This window comes from Procambarus clarkii, chromosome 74, assembly GCF_040958095.1.
Source record: "Procambarus clarkii isolate CNS0578487 chromosome 74, FALCON_Pclarkii_2.0, whole genome shotgun sequence".
Taxonomy (NCBI): domain Eukaryota; kingdom Metazoa; phylum Arthropoda; class Malacostraca; order Decapoda; family Cambaridae; genus Procambarus; species Procambarus clarkii.
This window is the reverse complement of record NC_091223.1, coordinates 14,296,044-14,311,376: the sequence shown is the minus strand read 5'-3', so window position 1 is coordinate 14,311,376 and position 15,333 is coordinate 14,296,044. Positions and strand designations below refer to the sequence as shown.

The window sequence follows — 15,333 nt, the reverse complement described above, 5'->3', positions numbered from 1 at the left end:
GATTGGTTCACTTATAGATAGAGCTAGTACATACAATGCCTAAAGCCACTATTACGCAAAGCGTTTCGGGCATGAAGATATAACTAAACTAAACACTCAACAAAGAACAGTACATCCTAACCAGACGTTATATAATGATATTCTCAACAGTAGATAAAAGAAAATTAATTGTTACCTAATACCAGAATAGTATAAAAGCTTATCATAAGCTACGAGATTTGTACATCAGTGTTTAAAGGGAATTTGGAAGTAATAATGATACAGCTGATGCCATCTGTCGGCAGAAGAGAACACTATCAACTGGCTGGTCAACAGTGGCCATAAGATACAGCTTACGCCATCTGTTGACATCAAATTACACTTATAACAAATTACCCCACAAAATACAACTAACGCCATCTCTGTTTTTTCCAACGCACTATAAATAGCCAAACAGCAACCCATAAGGCGGGTTGTTGTGCTCGGGTAGGAGGTTCCAAGCTCAGTTCCAAGCTCCGGTCAACAGTGGCCATAAGATACAGCTTACGCCATCTGTTGACATCAAATTACACTTATAACAAATTACCCCACAAAATACAACTAACGCCATCTCTGTTTTTTCCAACGCACTATAAATAGCCAAACAGCAACCCATAAGGCGGGTTGTTGTGCTCGGGTAGGAGGTTCCAAGCTCCGCTCACAAGTGGTATGGGGTGCATAATAAATGGCATATTATTGGTAGAAACTCTTTGTTGACATTCACACCACAGCCAATCACAGGAAGGGATCAGCTAAAGGCTCCATCCACTTATATAATAATAATAATAATAATAATAATAATTTTTATTTAGGTAAAGGTACATACATAAAGAGATTTTACAAAGTTTGTTGGCTTTATAAATAGAGCTAGTACATACAATGCCTAATGTATGTATGTATGTATGTAAGGAGAGAGAGAGAGAGAGAGAGAGAGAGAGAGAGAGAGAGAGAGAGAGAGAGAGGAGAGAGAGAGAGAGAAGGAGAGAGAGAGAGAGAGAGAGAGAGAGAGAGAGAGAGAGAGAGAGAGAGAGAGAGAGAGAGAGAGAGAGAGAGAGAGAGAAAGAGATGAAGATCGAGACAGAGAAATAGATATAGACAGAGTCAGGGAGAGAATGTTAGACACAGAGACATATAGATAAGGATATGCAAAGTCAGTGAGAGAATGACAGAGATAGAGCGAGGAAAGAGACAGAGATAGGCTGACACAGAGAATGTCAGAAACGAGGAGATGCAGAGACAGAGGGACAGGGACAGGGACAGACAGACACGCACATGGAACACCGAACCTTACACACTCTCTGATATATTGTTTAATTAATAGAGATTCACTAATAAAGCTTATAATTGTATATGTTATCAAAAAGGCATAGATAAAGTTGTTCTTACGTTTTAGTCACATAGATTAGATATTAGTAAAGTTCATTTTATTCAGGAAAGTACATAAATAGTCGATTTACAAACATAATATTGGATTTATAGATAGAGCTAGTACATACAATACCTAAAGCCACTAGTACGCATAGCGTTTCGGGCATATTATTAAGAGAGGAAAGATATTTATATTTAAACAATTTTTTTTTTTTTACCGACGCTCTCCCTATTGATGAGAACTACAACCTAATGAAGATAAATGTTAATTTTATGTAGATACTGTAATAAACAAAAGTTTTTAATGTCATCAGAGAAGCAGAAATATAGGCAAATTTTAAATCCCTTGTCATAAATATAACTGGCTGGTCAACAGTGGCCATAAGATACAGCTTACGCCATCTGTTGACATCAAATTACACTTATAACAAATTACCCCACAAAATACAACTAACGCCATCTCTGTTTTTTCCAACGCACTATAAATAGCCAAACAGCAACCCATAAGGCGGGTTGTTGTGCTCGGGTAGGAGGTTCCAAGCTCAGTTCCAAGCTCCGGTCAACAGCGGCCATAAGATACAGCTTACGCCATCTGTTGACATCAAATTACACTTATAACAAATTACCCCACAAAATACAACTAACGCCATCTCTGTTTTTTCCAACGCACTATAAATAGCCAAACAGCAACCCATAAGGCGGGTTGTTGTGCTCGGGTAGGAGGTTCCAAGCTCCGCTCACAAGTGGTATGGGGTGCATAATAAATGGCATATTATTGGTAGAAACTCTTTGTTGACATTCACACCACAGCCAATCACAGGAAGGGATCAGCTAAAGGCTCCATCCACTTATATAATAATAATAATAATAATAATAATAATTTTTATTTAGGTAAAGGTACATACATAAAGAGATTTTACAAAGTTTGTTGGCTTTATAAATAGAGCTAGTACATACAATGCCTAATGTATGTATGTATGTATGTAAGGAGAGAGAGAGAGAGAGAGAGAGAGAGAGAGAGAGAGAGAGAGGAGAGAGAGAGAGAGAAGGAGAGAGAGAGAGAGAGAGAGAGAGAGAGAGAGAGAAGAGAGAGAGAGAGAGAGAGAAAGAGATGAAGATCGAGACAGAGAAATAGATATAGACAGAGTCAGGGAGAGAATGTTAGACACAGAGACATATAGATAAGGATATGCAAAGTCAGTGAGAGAATGACAGAGATAGAGCGAGGAAAGAGACAGAGATAGGCTGACACAGAGAATGTCAGAAACGAGGAGAGGCAGAGACAGAGGGACAGGGACAGGGACAGACAGATACGCACATGGAACACCGAACCTTACACACTCTCTGATATATTGTTTAATTAATAGAGATTCACTAATAAAGCTTATAATTGTATATGTTATCAAAAAGGCATAGATAAAGTTGTTCTTACGTTTTAGTCACATAGATTAGATATTAGTAAAGTTCATTTTATTCAGGAAAGTACATAAATAGTCGATTTACAAACATAATATTGGATTTATAGATAGAGCTAGTACATACAATACCTAAAGCCACTAGTACGCATAGCGTTTCGGGCATATTATTAAGAGAGGAAAGATATTTATATTTAAACAATTTTTTTTTTTTTACCGACGCTCTCCCTATTGATGAGAACTACAACCTAATGAAGATAAATGTTAATTTTATGTAGATACTGTAATAAACAAAAGTTTTTAATGTCATCAGAGAAGCAGAAATATAGGCAAATTTTAAATCCCTTGTCATAAATATAACTGAAGTGAAAGCAAAGATATATGCATTTTGATAGTTACAAAGACAGCTCTTTAACACGGGTGGAACACGAACAAAGGGAACTTAGTACCCAAATGAGCCACAGAGATATTAGAAAGAATTTTTTCAGTGTCAGAGTAGTTAACAAATGGAATGTATTAAGCAGTGATGTGGTGGAGGCTGACTCCATACACAATTTCAAATGTAGATGTGATAGAGCCCAATAGGCTCAGGAACCTGTACACCTGTTGATTGACGGTTGAGAGTCGGGACCAAAGAACCAAAGCTCAACCCCTGCAAGCACAAATTAGGTGAGTACAACTAGGTGAATACAGCTGAGGGGCGGGACCAAACAGCTGAAGCTCAATTCCCTACGCATAACTAGGCGAGTCCATAGGAATTACCGTTTGTCCTGGCGCCATCTATGTTTTGACAGCAGTACTTCTAATGTTCCCACGTTATGTGATGATCGCTATATACGGGTGTTAGGGTCAGTTGCTCTTCTATATATGTTTATGGACAACGTAGGTGATTTGAGGCAATTTGCGGCCAGAGTGAAATAGTATCCACGCGGTGAGTGATGGAGGAGGATATATAATGCTGTGTACTCGACCAGCGGGTGAGAGGTAAGTTATATCGAACAATTATGGGGAATAGATGGGTTATTTTAAGCGTAGAATGTCAGGTAACCGGTAACTACACAGATGGGGTAGTGTTTTTTTAAGTCTTTATTTACTAAAGTGGAACATTACATTATGCCTTTAGCTGAACAAGTCTACTGGTGGGGAAGTAGACGGGTTTTATGAAGGTATGTTACCTAAATATTTGTATTTGGTTAACTAGTTCAGCCGTTACCAGGGAGGGTGTTCCTTTAATCTAATCTAATAATTCTAGCCGGACAAAGTTATTAAATAAATTGAATAGAACGAAGTGGTTTGCCAGGGTGCTTAACATTTAGTTTAGTTCACTTACTATGCAGCGCATGCTTAAAGAAAGCAAGTTTAACATATTGAATTTACCGTAGTTTTACTGCATTTAATATACCGGTTTTACCCTATTTAAATGTCGGGTAAAGGCCGGTCGTGGAAAGTTCCTAATATAGCAAGTTTTAAAGGAAAAGTTTGAGTTAACCTGAACGCTTAAGTTAGTGACCAATTAGCTTAGTCTATTGTGAGGGAAGTTACTAGAATCTAGCATTGCAAGTGCCATTTCTCTACTCTTTTTGAGAAACATGACTAGATACATGAATCGCATAGTTTTATTACTAAATGTTCATGGATTAGGTTGCATAGTTGAGGAAATGGTGATAAGGTTTGTGATTTTGTGTACCTTGACTTAAGCAGAGATTTTGATAGTGGCGCAAAATTGATGGGGGCTCGGATCATTGGGAATGCTGACTGAAGTTGATTAGGTCATGGCTATACCAAAGGAAATTAGTATAAATGGGGTTAAGTTGGGAGAAGTGTTGTAAGTAGTGCCTAAAAGCTCTCCTTAGACCTCGGTTATTCGCAAGATTATGGTTTAGACTGCAATAGTTGCAGAATTGGCAAATAAAAAATACCGATGCCCTATATAGTTTTGAAATGGTTAAGACTACCAGATGCAGTTTAATGCTGACAAATGTAAGGTTTGGGGGCTAGGTAAAGATGAGATAGATGGTGTAGATTGTTAAGAGTATTAAATTTTTTGCAGGTGGTAAATTGTCCCCGAGCTGGCACTGCACTCCAGCCTGGGATGTTGATTGGTTAGTCTTCAACTGCCTCCCAAGATGGTAGTGAGGTCCTGAGCTGACATGCAGTGAGGAACGTGGAAAGCTTCCTGAATTGGCACATGGTATGCCTCCCTTTCAAACCAGCAGCTGGCACAAATGTTCCAGCTAACATCAGAATAGTGGATGAAGCCCACGCTAAAATGTAAGTGGTACAGTAAATGGACACCACCCCCCCCTCCCTTTTGACACTGTTTGTTTGTAATTAATAAAGATGGGACAACAAGATACTGTGTGCCATTTAAAACGGCAACTGTTAAACTGGTGGTACAGGTATGAACAAAATAACATCGCTATGCAAATAACTTTTTAGTAATATTTACTGTTCACATGACAGGTTGTGGAAGGTCCTGGCAACAAAGAGCTGCAGGAAAATACTTGCAGATCTACAGTAAGTAGTGTTGTGTACATTGGAATTAGAGGGTAGAAGTTAATTGCTAAAAACCTATTAAATATTAGGGTATGGATGTCTAGGCTTAGGCTAGTGGGTACCATATCTGCAAGTTTAGCCCTTTCAGGAATGTATTGAATAGAATGGTATGTTGAAATTGTGAAAATTGTAATGTGGGGCATTGGATCTTAAACAGCGTAGTTGGTGTTTCATTAATAAAATTTTAATGAAATATAAATCTTGTTTAGTTAACATTAAATGTTTGTTAAATAAGCTTTAATCTATAAATGTATTACACTAAGGGTAATCATGAGTCAAATAAAGTTAATGGCAGGAAAAGTTTTGTTCTAAGTGATGGTATTTTTCCCTTGAAAGTAAAAAAATATTAAATGTTTACTTTAGCTTGGTTTTAAATTTATATAGTTTTCCAGAATGTGGTTTGGAAAGTCCAGAAGTCCCTCTGTCAGTTGCTTCAACAGAATCAGGCGAGTTGTAGTAAAGGTTAATCTGAATAGATTTGCATAAAAGTAAAAAAATAGTAATAACTTAAACAATATAGCATTGGCTAAAGATAAATGTAAATTGCCATTGAAATGCAGTTGTGGATAGTTTCTCAAATGACATTTACTGAAACTTGGCAAATTGATGCCATATATATTTATATTGATAAATTAGATCTTTACTACTGCTACTAGAATATGTAGGAAAGGTAAATTCCTTAAAGAAATTTTTTCAATCTGAATTTGTAAAGTACTGAATGCTAATTTGAAAAGTAAAGCAAGACTGGCTTTAAATCTGACATTAATTTGTTTAAATATTTTTCAGGTGAAAGTGATTATGATGCATGGACTGGCTTGGAGTGAGGCTCCTTTACTCTGCAAAATGAAATCTACAAAAGTGGGTGAGTTTGAATTTGATGTTTTAGCTATATCAATGACCTAATCTTAATTCTCTTATCTAGTCCATTTATAGGTGTGTAACCATGTCCTACTGTTACAACCCACAGGGATTGATGCAGTTTGTACTGATCCTACCCCATTTCATAAAAGGGGACCAGGCAGTCCTGCAGATTTCCCTGGCTTGGCTTTTTCAGAGCTTTGCTCTACTACCCATCTAATAGATGGACTAGAATTGCATAGGTTTAGGGACCCTTAACAATGGTTACATTGTTAATTCTCACAGGGCTTGTTTGCTGAATGGGTGGATGCATCTAAAACTTTAGTGCTTGGCATGCATTGTACAGTGCTTTCAGTAAAGCATATGTACAATGTGTTGATGGCACTAAAGTGGTGGATGTAATGTTCCCATTCAGGGAACAAGCTCTGCACTAAAATCAGAGGAAGGGGTAGGCCTTGCTGAGACAATCTTAAAAGATTGGGAGTTAGGATTTTTGGGGCTTATTATTAGGCATTGGTGATAATAAAAGTAGTGTCCCTGTTTAATGTTTATTTTTCTTTTACAGGTGATTGTCTCTGGAGTTGTCTTGGCCTTTTGGATCTTCTGTTCATCTAGGAGCATCTGTCCCACAACCTGAAACAGTAATAAATATTAGATGTATTATAAATACTATATGTAAAACTTATTAAAAAACAATTTTAATGAAACTACTTTATATACCTTATCCTGAAATTATGCTGGAAATTGTTTACTACTATTGATGCAATGTTTAAATATCTGAAATTTTTTTACTTTGAAAATAAATACTTGGTAAAATTTACACCTATTTGTAACTTGTTACATAGGTGCATGCAAAATGCATTGAAAATATGTAAAAGTGGGCTACCTATTCAATTTACATAAACTAACTAATATTGCAAATTAGTCTGAAAGAAACTTTAATCAATATTTAAGTTTTCATATTTGAAAGTAAATTTAAAGCTATGCAACACCTAAGCTTTGTACAAATTATGATTAACTAAAGATCATTGTTACATTTACAAAACATTAGAAAAGTGACACTGAAGCATCTATACAACATGGTTTTCACAGTCTTTGGTAACTTAAATTTAATCAAAGCTCTTAAATGATTTGTCTGCCAAACTCTTCAGATATTCTGAAATATTTTACCTAGATTAAAACCATCATTGTTTGAAAGGGCAAAATGGATTACTGTCAATTAGTTTGACCTAACATCTGCAAGGTCCTGAAGGAATGGAATTTTTTTTGTAAAACTTTGTTTGCTAAAAACAAACTCTGCCTAATGAACCTGCTCTTTTTTTTTTAAATGGTAATTGCAACATTACCAAAGTACCAAATGAAAGACCAAGAAGCAACAAACAGGTACATGGTAGAAAGGACAAAAGAATGGTTATGAGGACCCTTTCATTTGTTAAAAAATTACTGGGAAAAATGCTGTCATACCACAAGGGGTCTTAACCCTTGTCATATACATCACTGACATTAATCTAAATATTACCAACCACAAAAATTGCTGATAACATGTTATAAAAAAATTAAATATAATATTGAGGCCTTAATGCAGATCTCTAACTCTACAAATAGTAACAAGACTGGCAATTTCTTAATATAAAACAGAAAAAAATCCAACACCTTGCACGTGAGCCAGAACAATCCATATCACAACTACCACATTAAAATGAAACAACAATGAAGGTAAGGTAATTACCAAAAGAAGGCACCAAACCGGGAAGGCCATGTAGCACCATCAAAGTGCGAAATAATCAGAGGGCGCTAAATATCACCAAGAATGCCAATACGAGAACAAAAACGCATAAGGCAAACGATATCAAAAGTATCAGATTCACCTAGAAATCTATCGAGGGACAAGTGACTGCGAGGGACGGTCGGAAAGCAAGACACACGCTCGTCCTGGAAGTCAGGACATTCAACAAGGATACAGATCCAAACTACTGGAATTCCATATTCATCATAATTACAATTAAGTACTATGTAACATTACAAAAAAACTGCTTTCTAAATATCACTTGAAAATTTTCAATTACTTGCTGCATCTCTTCAACAATTCAAAAATTTTCATTTAGTTTTAAGTATTTCCTAATTAAACTTGTAAATAAATCTCCTAATTATTTGTATTATTACCAAAACGTTCTGCGTATTAGCATCTTTATCTAGTGTACATTTCTTAGCCAATGAATTCTCCACCGTTTCATGTATCAAATGTATGTGCAGTACTTTATATGAATAAAATATTAGTATTACAGTGGTACCTCCACTTACAAATTTAATCCGTTCCCAGAGACGAGTCGTAACTCGGAAATTCACAACTCCAAATGAATTTTCCCATAAGAAATAATGTAAATTAAACTAATCTGTTCCACATCCCCAAAAATATTAACTTAAAAATTCAGTTTATACCAAATACCACTATTTTTGTGCTAGCTACACTACAGTATCTTACCTTTATTGAGAACTTTTTTTGGCATATGGAAGACGGTGAGGAGGAGAGGTGTTACTGTTTGGAATGGGAATGCCCTTCGATTACTGTATAGCATCAGGCTGTGATGACTTCTCTGGGGTATTTTCTCTCCTACATTTTGCCTGCATACCACTAGGACCTGGTTGTGGCTCATTGCTGCTTGTCTTACTAAGACTCTGTCTAAAGACAATTGTTTTTCCCTATATTTAAACACTTGTTTTTTTCTCTATGGTCATTCTCACATGTGTTTTCTTAGGTTGAACCTCACCACTGACTTTCTTGGGACCCAATGGCATGATATATAATAATAACTTTTATGGTCAAAAAACAAGCACAAAACAATTAAATTCTTTACAAGCACGTTTGTCATTAAGCGTGCAGCTCTGGTAAACTGAGGTGGGGTCGCCTGTGCCACCAGGAACCACGCACTCGGTCGACCCACATGTGTATGAACAAAGTCGCTAGTCGAGGCAACGGTCGTAAGCCAAGCCGCATTTTTTGACGAAATTGGGGTAAACTCAAAAAAATTGTAACTAGGGGCAGTTATAAGTCGAGGTGCCACTGTATTATAAGAAATGCAAAACAAAACAGGCCCTGCAATCATCCAAAAGTGAGACGGTACATTTTAGACAGAAAATTTCTGCCAGAGTAGAAATTTCTCCTCCCCCCAAAGGGGCAACAAAGCAGAAACAAGGAGGAATAAACTGAGAGCAATAACATCACAAAAATCTTTGAACGAGTACCAAGATTACAAAATACACAATCACAATATCTACACAAACCTGGACAACATGGGCTTGAAAAGACATGTTTGTCTCACACAACTGTCAGATGACCATGACACGGAGTTGGATGCAATGGAAAACGAGCAAAACACTGATGTAATATACAGATTTCACAAAAGCCTGACAAACGTGGCCATAGATTAACTGCATATAAAGCAGCAACAAAAGGAATTTGTTTATTAAAAGAAAAGTTAAAAGGAATTTATTCTACAATCCCTAAAAACAATTGGAGGTAGCCAGTAGGCAAGGAGGAAAGCAGATTGTAGGAAAATGAGAGGCGAGAAGAGGCAAGGTGAAGATAATGAGAAAAGGCAAGGGAGGTGAGGATAATGAGAGGAGGCAGGAAGGTGAGGATAATGAGAGGAGGCAGGAAGGTGAGGAGGAAAGGCAGAAGAGAGGAGATTTGCATGTGCTTACTTGTAACAACATACATTTGTAGTTTCTTCTCCATAATTGTCTTAAACGATCAGCAGCTATGAAACATCCGAGTACATTTGCCGATGCTCAAGTGTCCTTGCCTGCTACCAGCCACCTGAAAAAGACGTATTTTTTAGACATACATACACATACACACATATATACTCTAGTAAATTGTACATATGCAGTACATACTGTTTAAAAGTGTATTTTTCATTAGACTAAGTCAATATGCACACCTTGTATTGTCATATTTATATTTATTGCTTTGATGTATGTTATAAACTTGCAAAAACAGCACCACAGATCTACCGCAATGGTTGCAATCAGTGCCGGATTATCCATGAGGCACAGTAGGAACAATGCTTACAGCCTAAGAGATAGTGGCGGCCCTACAAAAAATAAAACAAAAACTTCTATTCTTCTCCTTTTTCTACAGGATATTAAAATGATACCGAGGTATTGCTTCTATTTACGTACACTATTACCTTAATCCTATTATTATCTACATATATTACTTGATGATTTTCTGTACTATACTATTAAGGCACATTGTGGCCATAGAATAAAGCAAAATAATGTAATAGAAACTTGTTTTAAATAATACACAATTTTCTTTTTTTTAGTTCTCTAAAGTGAACTTTTTCAGAAAATATCTTTTACGTAATTAGTAGGAAATTTCTAGAATACTGCATATTTAATATGCGAATGCAACTGCTTCCGAAAATTTATACTTATAAAGGGGCCTGGTAGCACAATCGGGTTCATTCTCAATGCACAACTGAGAATACTGGGTTCGAGTCCCGCGCGGGACAGAAATGGTTGGGTTCTTTCACCAAATGTTCACCTAGGAGTAAGTAAGCTTATTGTGGGGCTGCATCCTGGGTGGGGTCGCCCGAATAGCCAGAAACGCTATGCGTACTAGTGGCTTTAAGTATTGTATGTACTAGCTCTTTCTTTAAATCCAACATTATGTTTGTAACTCACCTGCAATGTATATACCTTTACCTGAATAAAGAATTTGAATCTGAATCTGAAACTTGACCTTGAGGGGTGGGGGATCTTGATATAAGCCTAACATGTATGAATACACACTGGCTTCCTGTCCCTCAACAATGAATTATTATTACAGTATTAATTAAATCACATTTTTGTGGGTTTTTTCCAGTGCAAATACAGTACTGTATTCTCAAAAAGTGCTATGTAAATTAACCCAGCTTAACTAAGATGGTTGGGAAGCTACCTTAGCATGCTGAAGTGCAGCTCACATTCAACTCAGTGCACCCTATCAGCCAAGATGCTCCAACCAGGGGAAAAACAAAAGCTAAAAACCCCAGACTTACCCTAAAGGCAAAGGACACCACAAATGAAATGGTCCTCTACATGAGCATCCCCTGAACACTCCAGGAAAAAAAAACCCTAGCAGCACAAGGGCAGCATTAGGGAAGGAAACTCTGAACACATGCAGCTCCAAGTGCACTAAACTCCTGACCCCCCACGCAATAATTTGTGTGTGGGTAACACAGTCAGTAATTTCAAAGCGTTATATGACAAAGAGTGCTGGGAAGATGGGACACCAGGGGCATAGCTGGCATCCTGTAACTACACTTAGGTAAAAAAATTACACTTGGGTAATTACACAAGTGTGCAAGGAACAGCCATCAAGGCAAAAGAACACCCGATAAAACATTGAGTTCAGAGAGAGTGTTGCACACCTGACACCGGTACACATCAGAGGAGAATTTATAGTAGAGTAGCCTGTGAGCCGTGGCCTGTCCCCTCTTCCTCCGCAAACAAGGGGGTAGGGCAAATGACCGGGCATTAGTTTCGATTATTTGTTTACATACTTTGGGGAGTTCTATGGCTGTTTCTGAGTCTGCAGGTCTCGGAGGCAGCAAGCTATGGTATGTTTCATCTCTCTGACTTTCTGGGTGCCTTCCTTAGTAGTCACAAATAATAACTTAATACCTGTATATAAATACCATGGCTCCCTACATCTGTGTGAGGGGACCAGGTTTTGGCTCTAGGTCCCCGGTAAACAAGAGAACTCCACGACTGATTGCACCTACATCAGAGATAGTAGCTTCAAAGAGCCACATGGAGCTTTCCCCAGAAAGTACCACCAACTTGCCATGCTACCTTGCATATTAATATCAGACTAAGACAGTCAGTTGTTCCAAAGGAATTAAACAGCATACTTGAGTGTCTGGTTTGTAGCCTCTTGTCACTTTGGGGAAGAAAATGTCAATGTGACAACACCTCTAAAGAATAATGACACCTTGACACTATGTCCCAAAGTATCTGATCTTAACGCTCAGCATTTTATGAGAAATGAGTCATTGAACACTGGGATACTTGGCACTTTCTCTGACACCCTCTGAATGCTAGTCTCCAGACACCCATGGGACTGAACATACAGAAACTGGATATGTAAGGAGTGTGGAAATGAAGGAAGGTATAATGATGATACCAGCAAAATAAGATTACAAATAAACAAGCTATCTACCTGAAAACCAGACTAGGATGTCCAGAAATTTGGTTTTATAACGAATCTCCAGCTGCAAATCATTTTTTGCTATATCCCTGTTAGCATTGTATGTAGTGACCACTTCAGTGTCATTGGATAGAAAATGTCTCCTTTTGATTCATATCAGTGTTAAAATAAACACAATGCTGTACTGTGCTTATGTTTTGTCCACCAAGAATGGTAGTATCTAGTGACTACACTTGATACCTGTCATGTTCCTATATGTTATTGGAAAAATTATATATTTAAAGTTCCTGTAATTTTTGTGGTTTCATTCATTGATGAAGCATAGTATAAAAACATATGCTAATATCCAGTTTTCCTGTATTAATTTGTCCCTATCATTCAACATTTTACACTGCCTTTTCACAGTAACAAAGTAATCAACTGCAGCACACATTAAGTAATGAAATCAAATATTGCCCCGATACACTTCAACTCTCCCATGCACCTTTACATTCCCCCTTACTTTCCCATTCCCTACTTACACACTTCCACTGCTTCAGCCAACACCACAGGACCCGAACACCCTACACGATACATACATCTAAAGCTTAAAAAAGAACTGAAACCATCGTAAAGAAAAACAGGAAAGCTAAAGCACAAACAAATATCTAAACAAAATATTTATTTAAACATGGATAGTTAAGAAACAGAGCAGAAGCCAAAATTCTCATACCAGACTGAAGAAATATAAATAGAACAAAAAGCAATACAAGAGTTATGATCTTTTTTTTTTTTTTTTTTACATATGCAAAATTAAACCCTCCACAAGTATTGGACCTATACTTACACGAGAAGACTCATATATAGAGGATGACAACAAAGTAAGTGAAATCCTGAAAAAAATGAACAAAAGCTATGTTTGCAACTTCAATAGACAACATGAAAGTTGAAAATAGACTGGTTCAACCAATGACGAGTGGACATCTGCTCTGCCTGGAAGCAGATGGAACATGTGATGTGATTTTACCATTGGGTTTTGTTATTACCATCTGGAATTCCTACTCAACAGTCCAGAGTATTACCATTTACCATTTGGTTTTTTATCGTTTCTCTCAGGAAAGTTGATAGATATTTTCCAATTTCTGGCTGGTTCTTCAAGTGGAGAGATGGTGTCCGGCACTGATTTGGCCGAGATGTCAGGAGTTGGTGGGTCTTGGTGGGCTTCTGGTCTGCCCTCAGGGTATAGTGAGTGGCTAGCTCCTACTCTGCTGAAAGTCACTGGAAAACATTTTTGCATTTTTTGCTCATTTAAGTGTAAGTTTAGGAGGGGCCATGTTTTTGCCTTAACTTGTTTGGCTACCCAGTGTTCTCAGTGGGTAGCCACTAAGAACACATACTGTATGTGTTATACTAGACCTAGGAATATTTAAGTTTGATTTTAGCTTTACTTTTCCCAGAGACTGTAAAATTAATAATACAAAGTGGTTTATTGTGGTCCACGACTACATATTGATATTTTCTACCAAATAGTTACTATTAGTACTATCCTTTCAGTATATTAGTATGTATGTAATTACCCAAGTGTAGTTACAACATGAGAGCTACACTCAAGGTGTCCCGTTTTAACAGTACAGTACTCTTTGTCGTATAATGCTTTGAAACTACTAACAGTTTTGGTTTCCGCCACTTTCTCACCTAACTTGCTCCAACCGTCTACTACTCTGCAAAAGAAAACTTTCTAATATTTTTTCATCACCTGTGTTTCCTCAGTTTGTTTGAATATGTGACCTCTTGTTCTAGAAGTTGCAGGTTTCAGGAATTACCCTATATCAATTTGGTCAATTCCTGTTATTTTGTAAGTGGTGATCATATCACCTCTTTTTCTTCTATCTTCTAGCTTTGGCATATTAAATGCCTCTAGCCTCTCCTCGTAACTCTTTTTTTCAGGTCCGTTAACCATTTTGTGACATGCCTTTACACCTTTACTGGTTTATTAATGTGTTTCTTAAGATATAGACATTATACAATTGCTGCATATTCGATTTTTTTTTGTGTTGGTTTGCATTTTTGTACCATTTAACATGCTTGCCTACCCTCCCCCCCCCCCCAACACCTTGAAGAAAAGGAATTGATTTCTTCTTCGTTCCTGCTCACATTTAGACGTTTTTCTACGACGAGGTTCAGTACATAGTTATTAAAGTTTGCTGCAAATATGTGCAGTTTCGATCATTACGTGATGGCCTTCATAAATGCTACATAAAAGGTTCATTTAGGTAACTATCAGAAGCCATAGCTCAGGCTCTATGCTGGATTGCATTCAGTATATATGGGTTTTGTATGACAGTCGACTTATTACTAATATATAAGACATATATATCCATATTATACATTTAATGACTCGTATAAGACTCGAGACATTACCTTTATGCTTTTGCGTTGATTTTTCTTATTTCTGCTAATGTGAAATTTGAATAGTCTTTACCAGCTGATTTGTGTTGTTGTCCAGAGTGGTCCCCGCCTCCGATACTCTTAAGGAGGCTTTGTACTCAATTCAAATAGAAGTCTCCATTAAAATACGTTGTAAAATATATATATTTACTATATTAATATATTTAATCAGCACAAAATTATATTTTCTAAATGTAAATTGCATCTAAGATATACTTTATTTTATTGCACTGGGATTGTGGGGTCTAAGACAGATTCGCTGGCCAAACATGTGGCTTGTTCTAGCAATACATTTCATCATCGTTTTCATGGATTTATAAACTTTTTAAACTTACTTATGTTTTTTTCTGTTAAGAATAAATATAAATACTAAATAAATAAAGAATTAATTTATGTTAAAATAGGAAATATCTTCAGAGATCAGCGAGTTTTTAAGTCAAAGTCACTTCCGATTGGTGAACGCGTCGTATGCAAGATGTTTGAAAGGATCATAAT

The 15,333-nt window shown here is 36.9% G+C and overlaps 1 long non-coding RNA gene across 2 annotated transcripts; it reads right to left on the bottom strand.

Annotated features, from left to right (window-relative positions):
- Window positions 1–6,749: 6,749 nt before the first annotated feature.
- On the bottom strand, window positions 6,750–14,909 carry LOC123767337 (uncharacterized). 2 transcript variants are annotated; one of them, XR_006773946.2, is made up of 4 exons: window positions 14,812–14,909; window positions 13,480–13,668; window positions 9,932–10,032; window positions 6,750–6,848 (listed from the first exon to the last, which is right to left on the bottom strand). It is a non-coding gene; the product is annotated as an uncharacterized lncRNA (long non-coding RNA). The 2 variants fall into 2 exon arrangements; XR_011224582.1 differs by lacking the exon at window positions 13,480–13,668.
- Between the last annotated feature and the right edge of the window lie 424 nt (window positions 14,910–15,333).